The following is a 17964-nucleotide window of genomic DNA, read 5'->3' as shown; positions in this document are numbered from 1 at the left end:
CCCTGTGACACCCTCTGATTTCTGACCCAGAGGAACTGTAACACAATACATTTGTATTGCTTGAAACTGACATCTGTGTCGTAACTTGTTGTGGCAGCAAAAGAATACTAATATGCCTTCTTTTCCTCTGCTGCTTAATTTTAAATACATACAGAATTGTGGGAGCATGGCTGTGTAGAGAATGGGATATCAAATTGAGAAGTTCCATAAACAAAACAGTATCTCTACATACATTTCTCAAAAAACACTTCACAGATTAATTCTGAAATCAGAATGTATTATAGTGAGGGAGAAGGAATTTAATTGGGTACTGAGTCAGACAGCATCCGACTTCTCCCAAGGAAGAATGTTTGCCTGTGCCTTATGTTTGCTGTATCTTTTCATTTATTAGTAAAATTGGGTATTAGAAAGTTCTGTGATTCATGTGAATATGATTTGACAATGAAACCTTTTATGCAACCATACAGCTATGTTCTCTTTCCCAGTAATGGTTGTCATTTTAAATTATCTCTAAGTATAATAATGAATTACATAAATTCAAATTCATTTTAATATTTAAACCTCAGTTTTTATTCCTATTGATTTTATTATCGATATTTTTCAGATGTGTCTTTATCCATCCTTTTTTTTTTTAAAGTAGGCTCCATGCCCAGTGTTGAGCTCAACATGAGGCTTGAACTCACAACCCTGAGATGAATTATTGAGCTTCATCTCAAGTCAGATGCTTAACCAACTGAGACACCCAGGCACCCCATCCATCCTTTTATTTTTGACATTTCTATGTCCCTATTTTCAGATGTCTCATATGTTGCATATAGTTGATTTGTTTTTCAATGCAACTGTATCTTTTTCTATTAATATGTGAGTATTTTTTTCCTATCTACCAGTATAATAAAAACATTTTATCTAATATTTGTCATTGAATTTGTTTTCTGTTTTAATATTGCCTTGCTTTGTTTTGAATCTGTCATTGTTTTAACTTTTTGTTTCCCTCTCCTTAAGAAAAATGTGAAGTTACAGTTTTTTTATGCATTCATCTTTGTACTTTTAAGTAAAATATGCAAGCCATTATGTATTGGGTCATTTTATTCTAAAACTGAAGCAGTAACTATTGACTCCAGAAGGAAAGAGAAAAGAATTTTCTTATAACACGATATTATGAAGTATATTTGGCATAAAAATTGTTTTACTAGAGATGTAATCTGAGTAGAATTTCTTGACTTTCATATTTATTATTAATGTCAGTTTACTGCAAGTTATTTTTCTAAAAAAAATATAAGCAAGTGAGAACAGTTTGCAAGGCAATCATATGACATGGAGTTTTCCATGGCCAACATACTGACATAATACCTCTTTTCTTATCACTAAGCAAGGAACAGTAACAATGTGGTACTATGTAACTTGGCTTCTTTTCAATGCATCAAATGAGAGACAGATTCTGAATTTACTTTGGCATTAATGAAATGTTTCTAGACTATATTAATAGACTAGACTGACTTTTGTGATTCTTGGTTTCTCATGGATTAATCTCTCAGGTGATGATTTATCAGAAAATGTAACAAACCTGGCCTAAATTATGATCTACAAATCCACTGCCAGAATGTTGTCCTCAAGGAAGTCATTTATATAATGTTTTTATAGTCTCCACCTGCTGAGTATCGGGATTCCAAAGGAGGGCACTATGATTTAATAAAAGTAACATTTCAGAGAAATTCTAAATAAAATTCCAAAATGCAGATGCTGCTTAGATAACTTCATTGTTTCCTCATTGCCTATAAAATTTAAAATCCTTACTGTGATTCGTCTGAAGAAGATATTGGCCTGTTTCGTCACATTCCCAGTTATTCCCACTTACGTAGTTTTGAAATCCACTACATCCAACAACCGACCATTCCTGGTCCTACTTTTTCACACCTTTCCACCTTTATCGACACTGGATCCTCCATACAGAATGCCCCTTTCCTTCAATCCTCCATGTGGAGAAGTCCTATAAATCCTTTAAGAGGCAACTCTATGAGGTCTTTCTGTTTTTCACTCAAAATTAATTAATTTTTTTCTCTTACATATTCATTATCATCTTTTATATGCTTCTCTTTAATGCAGATATTGATTCTATGTCTCCTCATTGCAATATAGGGCAAAAGTGGTGTGTAGTTCCCTTCGGTCTCAATCACAACAGAGTCTGTCTTTGATATACATTACTCATTTAATTTATGTCGAATAAATGAATGTATTTAATTGCGTTAGCACTCTTCACTGTGCTCAGTGTCTCAGGAACTTGAACTTTTTTGATTTCATCAATTTGCTCCATTGCTTTCTGACATCAACATTGTTTCTCTGATTAATGCATAAATGAATAGTGGGAGTTTTAAATGTGGGTTTTTTCTATTATCTCCCCAGCTGTCACTGTAGATGAGCTACTGAAAGTCATGGCTCATGCTGCATTGCCCTCTACTACAGGTTTGTTTGGTTTTTTGCTTGTTGCCTGGAGACAACCAGGACCTACTCCCTCCGTTTGCTTCATCACACTCCATGGCAAAGCATCCATCCTGCTTTTGCTAGCCCAGAACACTATACCTTTCCTTAGTGTTCACGCATCTGTGAATAGTCTCTTTATTATACCAAATTACCCGATTTTTCAGTGTGCCCTCAATTTGTTCTTTAGATCCTGACTCCTAGAGTGATGGATATGGGAAGTCATCAAGGGGACCTTTAAAATGGGTTTGTAATGTCATCTCACTGAAGCAGAATGGGATACTGAACATCTGTGTCTCATGAAGGTGTCACAATTATGGAGCTACAACCAGTGGTGCCATGGGAAGAAGTGCAGATAGAGAGCAAGGTGTTGGGATAGCAAGGGGCTACGGCACTTACTAGCCTTGGCAATCATGGTGATTACAAAGACTGATATGTACCAGAGCTAATGCTGAAAACCCGAGAGCATACAGGGAGAAAGTCAAGTTGAAGACTTCTATTGCCCAACTCAGAAAAAACAAATGGGAAATTAAAAAAAAAATCTGTTATGGCAGCTTTGAAGGAGTCTCTGACCTTCTGCAGTTACAAGATAGATTTAGAGAAGATAAAGCCCAGGGCCTTACAGAGTTGAAACATTAATTAATCAACCCAGTCATGCCCCTTATGTAAAGGTTAAAGAGCTGATGCAGAAGAGAGACCCTGAGAGATGGTATATGCATATTTGGCAAACACAGATGAGACTGATGAATTTTAAGTCACAAAATTCAATGAACATTCCTTGCTATGGGAAGCAACACTTCTCTCTCTAACCTTCCAAAAAAAAAAAAAAAAAAAAAAAAAGAAAAAGAAAGAAAAAAAAAAAGAAAAAAAGACTCTTCAATCTCATAATAGCCTTGCAGTGATTTGATCTGGGATCGTTACTTCACAATGGCTTACTCATACTTCTCAGGACATCTGACTTCTTCCACTCCTCACTGAGTCTCCACACATAAGAATTAGAACCAACATAGTTCAAATAGTGACAAACAAGGCCTGGTATGCAAAGAGATACATTATACACCAGAGGACATGTAGAACCTTACCAATTTATACCACTAAGAGTCTAGGAAGCCTATATGCGAATGGATTTTAAAGGTGTTAGACCAAGGGAAATGAAATACAAGGTTTGATTAGGCTGAAGCAATTGAAACTGGTACACACAGGGACCAGGGACATTAGCATCCTCAAAACATCTATGGAGGCTGTCCTCTGCAGTTCAGAGCTGTCATTGGGGGTTGATGTAATGGAAGCAGGCTTCCTGATTTCACTGGGAATAATAGGATTTGAGAGTGGAGAGACCAGATGTATTACTTAATTCAAAGGGATAGGTGGGCATTGTGACCACAATAATCTATACTGGACAGATAATTAGAATGTTTCACCCATAAAGATACGCCATATTGATTAATTGACCATGCTGTCTTTAGGAATGAAATTAATAAGCAGATAACATGCTTCTTGGTATATATATATATATATACACACATATATATATACAGACAGCTAATTCTGGCTGTACTCATTATTTGTGTGGTATTTATATTCTATAAAGCTACTGGAACACTGAATTAGGCAATACTGAACCACTGCTCCAAGGGAGAAAGACAGGGTCAGGTTCGCATAAGCTTCTGTTCACAACATTTTCATCAACTGATCAATATATTAGTTTGGTTTTTGTTTGTTTGTTTGTTTTGTTTTTAAGAGTTTGTTTATTTTTGACAGACAGAGATCACAAGTAGGCAGAGCAGCAGGCAGAGGAGAGAGGGGGAAGCAGGCTCCCTGCTGAGAAGAGAGCCTGATGTGGGGCTTGATCCCAGGACCCTGAGATCACAACCTGAGCTGAAGGCAAAGGCTTAACCCACTGAGCCACCCAGGTGCCCCTTATTAGCTTGTTTTATGTGTGGTTTTTGTTTAAAGACACTTTATTTAATGTATTTTGATATATTATTAACACTGGACTCATGGCCAACATCACTATAATTTATATGAAACTTCTAAAATAATTTGTAGGCAACTTCTCCAACATGTGTGTTTTCTCCATAGGCCTTATTGTGCTTAAGAACACTGCTTAGCTCTATGCTTGCAGGACATTTTAAACAGTAAAATCACCAACAAAAAGCATAAAAAAAATAGAAAGCATGGCATTAAACAAATGTGAAAGGACACTTATTCACTTGTGACCTGAAAAAAGAAGGACGGGGAATCACATTGTTCAAACTAAGATGGGAATTTGGGCTTCAGGTGATTCAAGATTTTCTCCACTGTGCACATGTTTTTAAATTATGGTAAAAGCCAGTAAGTATGGAATTTGAGGTTACAAATAAATTTTAGCAAGTAGGTAAATTCAATAGCGTGGAATTTGTAAATAATGAGAATTGACTGTAAATGTGTACACACACACACACACACACACACACACACACACACTATTTTAGGTCTATGGGAGGAATCCTAATTCACTTTGCCATAGCTGGGATTCACTCTCCTTCTCTTATCTTAAAATTAGGGCATTTCACATATGGGAAGGCATCAGTTCAAATGGAAGATAGGTCCACTTGAAGAAGATCACTGTAAGCTATGACTCTTCATACCTTTCCCTGGAAAAATCTGCAGTTATTTACCAGAGGGGCCATGATCTCATAAAATTCTAGAATTAAGTGAAATTTCTAGAATTTTCAGGGCTTAATAGATACTAGTTTTGAATTGATGAAAATTCCCACTGCCACTGTGATCAACCAATCATAGTGAATGCTTATAAAGGTCAAATGATAAGTCCTGGACCAAGTCTGTCCTACAGTCGGTTCAGTGGGGACTATGAATATATTCTGTGGTTATTTTCACATTCCCAGAATTCTTAAAGGGAATAAACATATAGGATAATTGGCAGTCGCCTATACTGGTTTCCTGGCCCATGTAGTGAGGGCTATTATGATAGGAAAGGCCAACTGGAAACACCTGGAATCATTCCTTCCTTTACAAAGTAGTAAATAAATAGCACAACTGGCGGGGGGGGGTATATTTTATTTTGGGGCACCTTCAAAGACCTGAAAGCTATAGACTGGATAGTCCTTCAACATTCACATTCCACCCACCTCAAGAATGATTTCCACAAAATTAATCACGTGGTGATGCTAATTGCTGCTGTGCTCTTAGATATGATTTTGTTACTGAAATAAACCAATAAATCTCCTGGCACCTGGGATACGGTATTGATCTAGAAAATGCCACTCCTCCCCCATCTATCAACAAAGATAAATCAAAACCAGTTTCCCCTTACATAGCAAAAACAAAAGTATTTCATATTGTTTCAAGACCATGTCAACATTCATTTTCTCTGTCATAAGAAATTCTAGAGAGATCTTGATCACCTTCATATTTCACAGAACATTATACCAATCCATTATATTGATGAGAGTAATTGAACCTGATGAGAAAATATTAACCACCTCATTGTATGAATAAGAAAAATGTATGTCTGAGGGTAGAAGATGTAACATACAGAAGTTTAGGAGCCTGCTACCTTTGGTATAATTTAAAGGGGTCTGGCAGCCTGGTGCACATTTGCATATTTATCATAAAATGAGTCCTGTTGATTAACCTGCTACCTCAAAACACGGTGGAGGAGAAAAATTTCTTTCGGTATGCTATTTTGGATTTTGGAAGCAATATCCACCTTATTGGTTTTTTGTTGTGCTTTATTTTCCCGGTCACCTGAAAGACTGCTAGCTTTGAGTAGGATGGGAGCAGGAAAGAGCTTTGAATCAGGTCAAGCTGTGATACAGGTTGTACAGTCACTTGGACTTATGGCTCAGCATACCTAATGAAATTGGAAGTGCCTGTAGCATAGATAAAAGCTATATGGGGTGTTCAGAAAGCCAGAATAAGAGAATCACAGTTCAGATCCCCTGGCTTTCCATCTAAAGCCATGCTTTCTTTGGCCAATAACTATATTCCATTTGAAAATCAGTTTGTGGCTTGTTGTTAAGCCCTCACAGATAATGAAATCCTGTTCAGAGGACATAAGAAACTATATGACCTGAGTCATCCATCATATACAAGACATTATCCTATCTACTGAGTAATAAAATTAGATGTATGCAGTAGCATTCCTTGTAAATTAGAAAATTGTACATAGAAATTTAGGCCCCAGCAAGTCCAGAAAGCACAAATAAACTGCTTAATAGGGGGCTTATTCTCTCATGCTATATAGCTTTGCAGGTTCTTTCTATCTTAACACCTATCAATTGCCTCAAAGGTATTCCCTACAATTTCTGGTATGGCAGCACCAACTGGATATAGATGGCCTCTGTACTACTATCTACCTTGGGGTTCAGTATTGCTCAGGCAATCCTGTAAATCATGTGCCTATAACTACTTTGTACAAAGAAGAGATGACCCAAGTACTAATCTATATTTTTCAGAAGTTTCTGATAGGTTGGCCATCTCATTAGGGACTTAGAACAGGATTAGAATATTGTGTTAGTATCACCCTGAAAACCAGAACCAATAGAATACAGATAGATATAGATATGGGTAAGAAAAGATTTATTATAGCAATTGGCTCACATGTTCATGGAGTCTGAGAAGTTCCACAATCTGGTGTCTGTGGGTGGAGAACAGGAAAGTCAGTGGCATATCCACCTCAATTCTGAAGGCAAGAGAACCACGGGAGTCAGTGTAAATTCTGGAGTCTAAATACCCAGAAGTTCTAACGTTCTAGAAGAGAAAAATATTGATGTCTGAGTTCAATAAAAGAAAGAGGGATGCCTGGGTGGCTCAGTCAATTAAGCGTCTGTCTTCAGATCAGGTCATGATTTCAGGGTCCTGGGATTGGGCCTCACATCAGGCTCTCTGCTCAAGGAGGAGCCTGCTTCCCCCTCTCTCTCTGCCTGCCACTCCCCCTGCTTGTGCTTTCTCTCTCTCTCTGTCAAATAAATAAATAAAATCTTAAAAAAAAAGAGAGAGAGAGAGAAAGAGAGAATTTGTCCTTCTCTTGCCTTTTGATCCATTCAGGCCCTCAACAGATTAGATGATCTCCATCAACACTAGTGATGGCTAACTACTTAGTCTTCTGAACCAAGTGCTAATCTCCAGAAACACCCTCACAGACATACCCAGAAATAATGTTTTACTGGCTGTCTGGGCATTGCTTATCCCAGTCAAGTTGATACATAAAGTCAATCATCACAAATGATGATAATGATTTTATGAGATATGTTGATGATTGCCTTGGAATAGTCACACAGTGTCACGGTGTTCACATTCAATATAAATATCCATCTACCACACAGAGGGGTCTCAGAAATCATATGGACGAGATGACCTATTTTGTGGATTTCAGAATACTTCTGGCCACTCCAGTGCTTATTCAATAAGCCCAGTTAAAAAGTGCTATAATAGCAGGGAGTGGGCTGACAATGTGGAATTCCCCTTTTTAAGGGTGATCTGATTTTTAACATTGTTAAGTGCCCAATCTGCCAACAGGAGAGGCCTATGCTAAAGCCCTATCATTCCCTGGAGGAACTCGTGGCCAATCGGCAGATTGTTTGATCCCACCTTTCCTAGGTAGGAGATGGGAAGAGAGACAGAAATCAGTTCTTTAGAATGGGCACATATTCTTACCATATAGAATTTCCTTACTATCCTCTGTGGTTCTGCCAGCACCATTCCTTGTGGATATGCAAAATGCCTTATCTGTTGTCACGATATACCACACAATAGTGCCTTTGACCACTTGTTGGGTAATCACCACCCTTGCCCATTAAAGCCTATTGGTAGTAACAGTTCCCAGTATTGCTAATTACAGGGGTACTTCACCATATCTTATTGAATTTTCTAACTGTACCCATAGTTTTATGGTTTCCATGTCATGCACTGAATGGGTGTGCCAATTCCATTCTGCCAGGACCCTAATTTATTCATTTATCAATATTTATAAAATGAAATTAGCAAGCAATTAAGGAAGGTTGGAGTTTCTTCAAAGTGATTTTGTTTATAGAACTATAACACTTTTTCAAAACTCTGAGCTCAAATTAAAATTTAATGATAAAGTGGTAATAACTTAAATTTAGAATAAGGTCTTAGTTATGGTACAATTTTTCAGACTTTTCCCATTTCTGTTTTTCAGTGCATTTGGAAGGAGAGAATGCACTACTAACAAGAACTACAGAGAAGAGAACTTCTGGGTGTGACTGACTGGTTGCTCAGTGTACTAGGTTATCTGTTTTATTCTCTCTCTTCTTTTTTTCTATCCTTATTATTCTACTTCTCATTTTTAAAGTCATCTTATTTTTCCCCCCATATCCATTGACTTTTCCTAGATTTGCTGGTAACATCACCCTGTCAGACCTAGTGATTTCCATTGACTCTGTGTAGCATGTTGAGGTTTTTGAGGACCTGATTCCTGATCTAGACTGAAGAGATCCTTCTTCAGTCTGGCCACAAAGGAGAAGCAGAAGGTAATTGGAATTTCATTTACTTCTTTCAAAATTAGGGCAATTAAAATATAACTTCTTGAATTTTATAATTTTCAGATGATAGAGAGGAAATTATTAAACTTAAGTGTTGCATATATGATTGAACAATTGGAATGAGTATTTTCAAACACGAGTCTCATCTTTTGTCAGGTTTTCAGAGTTTTAATCCATTATGGCAGAACAAATTTGATTTTGTGATCCTCTTTTCTTTTTCCTTGCTGGAAAATAGTTATTATATAAATAAAATAAATAAAGAGAGCAAAGGGAAAAGTCATTTTTAATATTAAAGAAATATTCTAGCACTTTCACCTACTCCCATCCTTGAGATACATAGAACTACCAAATGTATTGAAAATTCAGGAAATTCTGTCATAAATAATTACTTCAGCTTCATCTTGCATGCTAGTTTTTTATGTAGTTAAGGGACAGCAGTGTTATTAGCTCAATTTTATCATATTACAAAAGGTGATTATACTCATGCTTTATTGCAGCTTTTAGAGAAAATACTTTTATGAGAAATGCTTTGATTACCTTCATTTAATCATTATGAAGATAGATTGCTCTTAAATTCAGATTGTTATGGCCTAATATTGTTAATATTTCCTAGTTGAGGTTGAGAAGCAATAATATTAATTTGGCACAGGTGGCATAATAGCATCACAACAACAATAATTTATTGAGTACTTATGGCATTATCTCATTTCCTCTTTTTAAATAATACTTTAAGATGTTTTTATCCTGTTGTTATAGTTGAAAAATCAGGGCTCAGTGATGGTAATAAGCTGGATGGATAGTGTGGTATTCTATAGTATAGGGTGACTATGACCCTTATTATCTTTGAAAATTTGCATGTATCACTTAATGTCTAAGGGTTACAGTGCACTGATCTGTGACAAGAAGAATTTAATTGACTCACTTTGAGGTATCACTTCAGTTTTAACATTCCCATATCCTAATTGCCACTATACACATACTGGAATATCTCCTACTATGGCTGAATTTATAACAGTGGACATGTTCATCATAAGTACAATATCATTAAATATGCCATTAATCTTCATTATCTATTTCACTATACCTACAGGGTAATGATAAAAGTTTCATTTTATAATATCTTTCTTAACTAAAATACTTGAGATGTTGATTTTATACCATGACTATTTTTTTATAAAGGAAAATCAAAGAGGCAAATACACAGCTTTAAATGGCTTAACAAATTTCATGGAATTCCTTTTACTAAAGCCAAGTTACCAAAGTATTAAAGACATGGTCTCAAATCGTTAAAGAAAATCATCTTATTTTTTATGAGTGAGCAAATGATTCTGCTAATTCATGGAAGAGTAGGCATCAATTCTTCTGACAGGTCAATTATGGTACAGGCCACCCAGAATTTCTAATAATTTTTTATTGCAAATGTAAAAAAAGTTTAAATAATCTATTCTCTAAAATATTTTTTTAAAGATTTTATTTATTTATTTGACAGACAGAGATTACAAGTAGGCAGAGAGGCCGTCAGAGAGAGGAGGAAGCAGGCTCCCTCCTGAGCAGAGAGCCCGATGTGGGGCTCGATCCCAGCACCCTGGGTTCATGACCTGAGCCAAAGGCAGAGGCTGTAACCCACTGAGCCACCCAGGCGCCCCTCTTTAAAATATTTTTATTAAATATATTATTTCAGAGGTCATTTAACATATATATATTTAATTAAATTTATAAAACTTTAACCTACTTAAGGATTATTTGTCTCCAAATTAGGCATCATTTATAGCTGATATAGTTACAGTATCAACAGAAGTTCTTTATTCCATTTCAACATTTATTTATTTTAAAAGATTTATTTATTTTAGAGGAAGAGAGAGCATATGCGAACCGGGGGAAGGGCAGAGGGAGAGGGAGAAAGAGAATCTTAAGCAGACTCCCTGTTGAGCATGGATTCCAAGTTTGGGCTCAATCGCACAACCCTGAGATCATGACCTGAGTCAAAACCAAGAGTCGGATGCTTAACTGACCAAATCACCCAGAATCCCCTCCATTTCAATATTTATTAAAGCATTATAGCATGGTGATTTTGCCTTATGTGCTTTTGATAGGGAAAGAAAAGGCACAAGAAAATGAAACTAGCATTTTTGAGTACCTATTAAGTGCTAGATACTATGGTAGTTAATTGACTCCTAATGCATGTAGATATTCAGATTCTTTAATTGTTTAATTAGTATTTTCCATAGGAAATATTTCACTTTGATAGCTGATTAAATTAGACAATACTACCAAGACTAAAGTTCTGTATATAAAACACTAGCTTACAGACTATGTACCAGTTCAATTCCAATCAACAAACAATTTTGATTGAGTACCTTCTAATAAGTTGAATCCCACATAGTGATAATTTGGGATTCCAGGGTATGGTAAGGAAGGATCGTCAAACAAATCTTAAGATATATTTACTTAAGAGACTTAGACTTCCACCACACACACCAATTTTCTTCTTTTAATAGGCAGTTGAAGTCACCTCTTTTTAAGCATAGAAATAAGCTCATCTTTGGAGTTTGCATTCCATTCCCTACTTTCTGCCTCCAGTTTCTGACTCCAAACAAAAGACAGATATCCCTGTCCTAAGGCAACATTCTCTAAAAGTCCTTTAATATCTTTGCACTTAGTGCAACTCAGAAGCCTGGCTGTTGACAGCCGCTTCCTCAAAAATTGGGTTGTTTCCATGTACTCCTGGGGATATCTGTATCCACTCATTTTTGAAGTCCTCTGGAGACATGTTTTGTGGCTGTATTTGTTACAACGACTCTTAGTCAATTATGTTAAATTTTCCTCTTCCTTGCTTCTGATTTTGCTCAAATTCTGCAACTTCTACATTTTCAAAAATTATATTATTCAGCATATTAAAACAGAATTCTTAGGTCTCCTTTGTATGATCAACAGTGTTCCTTCTCTCACAATATACCATGACAACCTGCCTCTGTTATCTTCACGCGTATACACTTGGGGTTTCTCATCATTTTTACTTCCCCATTTGCATGACCCTTATCTTTTATGTAACAAGTAAAATGGTAGACATTCAACTAAGTATAAGACACATTTTCTTTTCTGTAAAATGTGGCAGACAAACAAATAAATAACAAGGTTAGAGACAGCAATGCAGAACATCAAATGTACTCTAGCATCATAGGAAGAAACAACTCATTGTCACCTGGGAGCACTGGGGAAAAACACAAAGATAGGATGATACATAAAGAAGCTCTTAAAGGAATTTGCCATATAGAGAGAGTTAGGAATGGAATATTTCAGGCAAGAAAAACATGACTAAGACAATTAATTAACGGGATTAATATCTATCAATTCAGCTAAATTATAAATCTTGATTTTAGATGTGAAAATTCCTTTAATTTGTCTTTCACATATAATCTGTTATCAAATCCTTGCCACTTTCTTAAAATATCCTTACCTAATCTTCAAACTTTCATCTACAGTCCCCTAAAAGACATCTTGCTGAATTATATGATTCCCTCCCCCTCAATATTCTTGGATGGTTCCACATCACCTAGTAATGGAATGCAAACTCCTCAGCATATTGTTTCCTGTTTTCTGGACTCACCTCTGTGGAAGAAACAATTGTACCAAAGTGAAACAAGCAAGGAAGACTTTATTTAAGAAAATTTCAATAGGGGAGAAGGGCCAGTCTGAGCTCATTTCCACTGAAGCAAAGGGCTGTGGTTTTTAAGAGCTGGGTTTAGGGTAGGGAGTCATAGACCATCTATGTTTACTAATTGGCTTTACACAAAGGAAAGGTAACATTTCTTGTATCTTCATGACCGGAGCTATTTTTACAAGTTGGAGTAAGACACCTGCCCAAATTACATTCATATCTGTCCTCCCACAGAAAATGGGAAGTAGGGATGCTATCTTCCTGGATGACTACATTTGAAAGGCACAGCTCCTACATCCTTGGGGAAGACATTTCTAGGTTGAAAAACTGGCAAAAAGACTTTAAAAAGATTTATACCTCAAAGGGGTAGAGAAAGAATTTATAATTATAGGTTTGTAAAGTAAATGCTCTACAATGATGATTGAAATTGGAAGACGACACAGAGAAATGGAAATACATTACATGCTCATGGATTGAAAGAACAAATATTGTTAAAATGTCTATACTGCTCAAAACAATCTACATATTAATGCAATTCTTATCAATATACCAAATTTTTTTTTTCACAGAGCTAGAGCAAACACTCCTAACATTTTGTGGAATACCAGAGGACCCTTAGTAGCCAAAGCATACTTGAAAAAGAAAAGCAAAGCTAGAGGCATCTCAATTACAGACTTCAAATTATGTTACAAAGCTGAAATGATCAAGACAGTATGGTACTGGCAAAAAATAGGCACATAGATCAATAGAACAGAATAGAAAGTCCAGAAATGAACCCACAACTATATGGTCAATTAGTCCTTCACAAAGCAAGAATAACCAATGGAAAAAAGACAGCCTCTTCAACAAATGATTTTGGGAAAACTGGACAGCAACATGCAAAAGAATGAAACTTAACAACTTTCTTACACCAAACACAAAAATAAATTTATAAGGACCTAAACGTGAGACCTGAAACCATAAAAATCCTAGAGGAGAACACAGGCAGTTACCTCTCAGACATTGACCATAGCAACTTCTTTCTAAATATGTCTTTGAAGGCAAGGAAAACAGAAGCAAAAATGAACTACTCTGTATTTCATCAAGATAAAAAGCTTCTGCACAGTGAAGGAAATAATCAACAAAACTAAAAGGCAACCTATGGAATGGGAGAAGGCATTTGCAAATGACATATCTGATAAAGGGGTCAGTATTCAAAATGTACAAAGAATTCATAAAACTCAACTCTCAGAAAGTGAATAATCCAGTTAAGAAATGGACAGAAGACATGAATAGACATTTTTCCAAAGAAGACATTCAGATGGCCAACAGACACATGAAAATATGCTCAACATCATTGATCTTCAGGGAATGCAAATCAAAACTACAATAAGGTATGACCTCACATCTGTCAGAATGATTAAAATCAACAACACAAGAAACAACAGGTGTTGGTGAGGTTATAGAGAAATGAGAACCCTCTTAAACTGTTGGTGGGATTGCAAACTGATGTAGCTACTCTGGAAAACAGCATGGAGTTCCCCCAAAAAAGTTAAAAATAGAACTACCCTATGATCCAGCAATTGCACTGCTAGGTTCTATACCTAAAGAACATAAAAATACTAATTTGAAGGGATACATGCACCCTAATGTTTAAAGCAGCATTAGATACAATAGCCAAATTATGGAAATAGTCTAAGTGTCCATCAATGGATGGATGGATAAGGAAGATGTGGTATATATATACAATGGAATATTACTGAGTCATAAATAAGAATTAAATTCTGCCATTCACATGACATGGATGGAGCTAGAGATTATTATGCTGAGTGAAATAAGTCAGTCAGAGAAAGACAAATACCATATGATTTCACTCATAAGTGGAATTTAAGAAACAAAACAAAGGAGCAAAGGAGGAAAAAGAGACTGGCAAACCAAGAAACAGACTCTTAACTGTAGAGAACAAACTGATGGTTTGTTCTGGTTAAGGGAAGGCAGGTGGGAGTATGGATTAAATAGTTGATGAGGATTAAGGAGTGAATTTGTGATGAACACCAGGTAATGTATGGAAGTGTTAAATCACTATACTGTACATCTGAAACTAATATTACACTGTATGTTAACTGGAATTCAAATAAAAAGTTTTAGAAGAAGAATAAAAAACAAACAAGTGTAACAAGTTGCCAAATCTTTTAATAAACTTTAAAGGATATGCGATCTCTCTACTCAAAAAAAAAAAAAAAAAGTCCAAAAACAGGAAGATCAGGGGCTGTTAAGGCTGTCTTAGAGACCTCACAACCCCATTTTGCATTAATTAAACTCAACTAGTTACCATTTTCTGAGTGTGCCAGATGCTCTATTATTTTAATGTCAGCATTGTACCAAATCCTTTCCTTTGAAAGTTAGACTCCTATGCAAATGTTTCCATTGGTTTTCTTTGTTCTTAAGCATCACTGTACAGCTTCAAACATGGCCTAGAAGTCTTGCCTAAGTGGTCTAAACCCTCTGTGACTAGGGTTTCATATCATCTTACGTTGCCTTTCCTCTATACTCTGCTTTACTATAAGGTTTTTGGTAGTTGTGGTTATGGTTTTTGAAAATCACTTTCCATGCGTTCTATTTTCTGTTACCATATGATCTTTGTATACGCCATGATCTTTTTTAATCTCATTCTTTACTTTGCCTAATTAATTCCACCAAGCTTAAGCCACATTTCTTTAGGGTAAATTTGAGTACTGTCTTACATGATTTTATAGACCCTCATTCTTTGCCTTCATATGATATACTTCAGTTTGCAATTACATATCCACTAAGGAAATTATTTAAATCATTTCTGTCTCCTATATTAGTTATAATGGATCTGAGTTTGAATATATTGTTAAAAATTACATCTCTATTACCTAGGCCAGTGCCTGGAATATAAAGTTTCTCAGGAACAACAAAAGGGTAGATACATAAATAAATGAGTGGATAAAGTATTCAAGGGTCAAGTTGAATAGCATTTCTTTGGTTAAATCTTTCTTCCCCCTTCAGAGGAGAGTCAAACATTCCTTTATCTGTATTTCTGTTGATAGCCATTCTGACATCCAGAATAATATTCATTACATTGCATTGACAGTGTGCAATCAAAAACTGGTCTCCTCCTTCATCTAGATTATACGTTCCTTATGAGTAAGAACTTTTGACTTATTTATATCCATATGTATCTCATCTCTGAGAGAAATTCCTCTTAAGTCGTTCAAGTAGAAAAAAATGTTCAATCAATAAGCATTTAGAAAGCACTTTAAGTACCATGTAATATCTTTTGACCTGATATTTAGAAGCATTGTGGAAATTTGAAAAAAAATTGTTTTTAAAATGTATGTTTCACCAGTTTATAATAAAAATCCTTGAAAGAATATGCTTATTGTTACAAAAATACTCAAGTACTGGTTAATGCCTCTTCAGGTATGTAAGAGAAATGTAGAGAATATTTATGACTGAGTGACTATGTATGTGCGGTAAACAAAATGTCTAGCCAAATAGGCAAAGGTTGTAATTAAATTTAAATCTGTATATTTATTCTTTATGATCATGATTACAGATTCAGTGTTCATTACTAGCAATTTAGTTCTAGTCAGATGTATCGACAGAGAATTTGTTCATTTGTATATTTAACTTGCCAAGGATGCAAACTTTACCTTAATTTTAATGATGACCAAAAATCTAAAGTGCACCTGTTTTCACTGAGACCATAAAAATATCTTTGTAGGAGTGCCTGGGTGCTTCAGTTGGTAAGCATTGAACTCTTAGTCTCAGCTCAGGTAATGATCTCAGGGTCTGAGATGGAGCTCTGTGCTGGGCTCTGCACTCAGCATGGAGTCTGCTTGTGCCTCTCTCTCCCTCTCTGCCCCCCCACATTTCCCCCAAACCCCACGTACATAAGCACTCTCTCTATATATGAAAAAAATAAATAAAATCTTAAAAGAAAATATGTCTGTAATAGAAAATTAAATTTTGTCACATAAACCGTTATGAACAGATCATTTAAGACAGTAAGTTTGCAAATTAGCTCTTTGTCATTTTTTAGCATAAACATATCTCTGTATCTATCTAGCACAATTTTATTTGTTAGGAAGATTACATTTTTATTGGTTCTTCCCCACAGTTAAATAAATAAAAATATATCAGCTATGGTAGATCTGGATGGAAATACAATGCCAAATTTAATTTTTATCATGGCCTATTGAGAAGATAAAGTTTAACATGAAAACAATGTACTAAAAAAGAGTATACTTATTTAAAATCTAGATCAGTTTGATAGTAATTAAGGGAAAAGAGATAACCACAGAATATAAATTTCAGGAAAACTTCTTAAATTGTTTAGCTAGATCTTGGAGCATGGGAGAAAAAACTGAATTCCAAAAAAGTACTTTATAATAGGTTGGTCAAACAAAACAAAACAAAAAAACAAACACAGAAGCCCAAGGGCGGGGGAAAAACCTAACTATGAGTTAAAGTAACTATGGGGTATTGCTGGAAAACTACACCCTGTGTATTTGGGAATATCCAATTATGTTAAGAGCAAAACATCACAGAATTAAGATACAAATATAAAAATTACAAATTAAGGCACAAACTTAAGAATTGTCATCTGTGTGATGAACATTATTCTTCATTCATTGTTTCTTTCAGCCACTGCTATAAAAATTAATAATAATATCATTCAGACAAGAGGTCTTTTTTTCCTTACTTTTCCTTTTGCTTTTCTCTTTTTTCCTTTCCTATCCATTTCTTTATTTTTAAAATGTGCTTTACTCCGCTTAATTACAAAAGTTATGTAGACATGGTGTAGGAAATTTAGAAAATCCAGAAATATGTGACAGATAAATTATAAATAACTTATAATTATGCATTTCAATGGCTTTCACAATTGTTTTTGGTATATTTCCTTACATTCTTTTATCTTTAGGGATATTTACATGGTTTCTGAAAAGGAGAAAAATTATTTATAACCCTCATAGCATAACTTTTCTTTGATTATTTGAAGAGCATTAAAATGAACACACACACAGTGACTTCTACATGAATTACCCTTCTTTTTGTGTCTCTCCCATCTGCAGTGCTTTAGGTGAGAGGATTCTACATGCAAATGCCAAGTTTCAATATTTGTTTTCTTTTTCCCTCAATCATCAGATGGATAATATCTGAATGCATGTAGAAAGGAAGGGGTCATGTGGTGTCATGTGGGGTAATGGCTAATTAAGAAAGCAGTATTCCTAGAAAGAGGTTGATACAGAAACATGTGTTTTAGTTAGGGTACAAGAGTTAAGCTGAGTAAAACCAAAGCTTACCTCTTTCTTG

The sequence above is a fragment of the Lontra canadensis genome, unplaced genomic scaffold (genome assembly GCF_010015895.1).
Source record: "Lontra canadensis isolate GAN:19392208 unplaced genomic scaffold, GSC_riverotter_1.0 scaffold7, whole genome shotgun sequence".
In the NCBI taxonomy this organism is placed as follows: domain Eukaryota; kingdom Metazoa; phylum Chordata; class Mammalia; order Carnivora; family Mustelidae; genus Lontra; species Lontra canadensis.
This window is presented reverse-complemented; position numbering follows the sequence as displayed.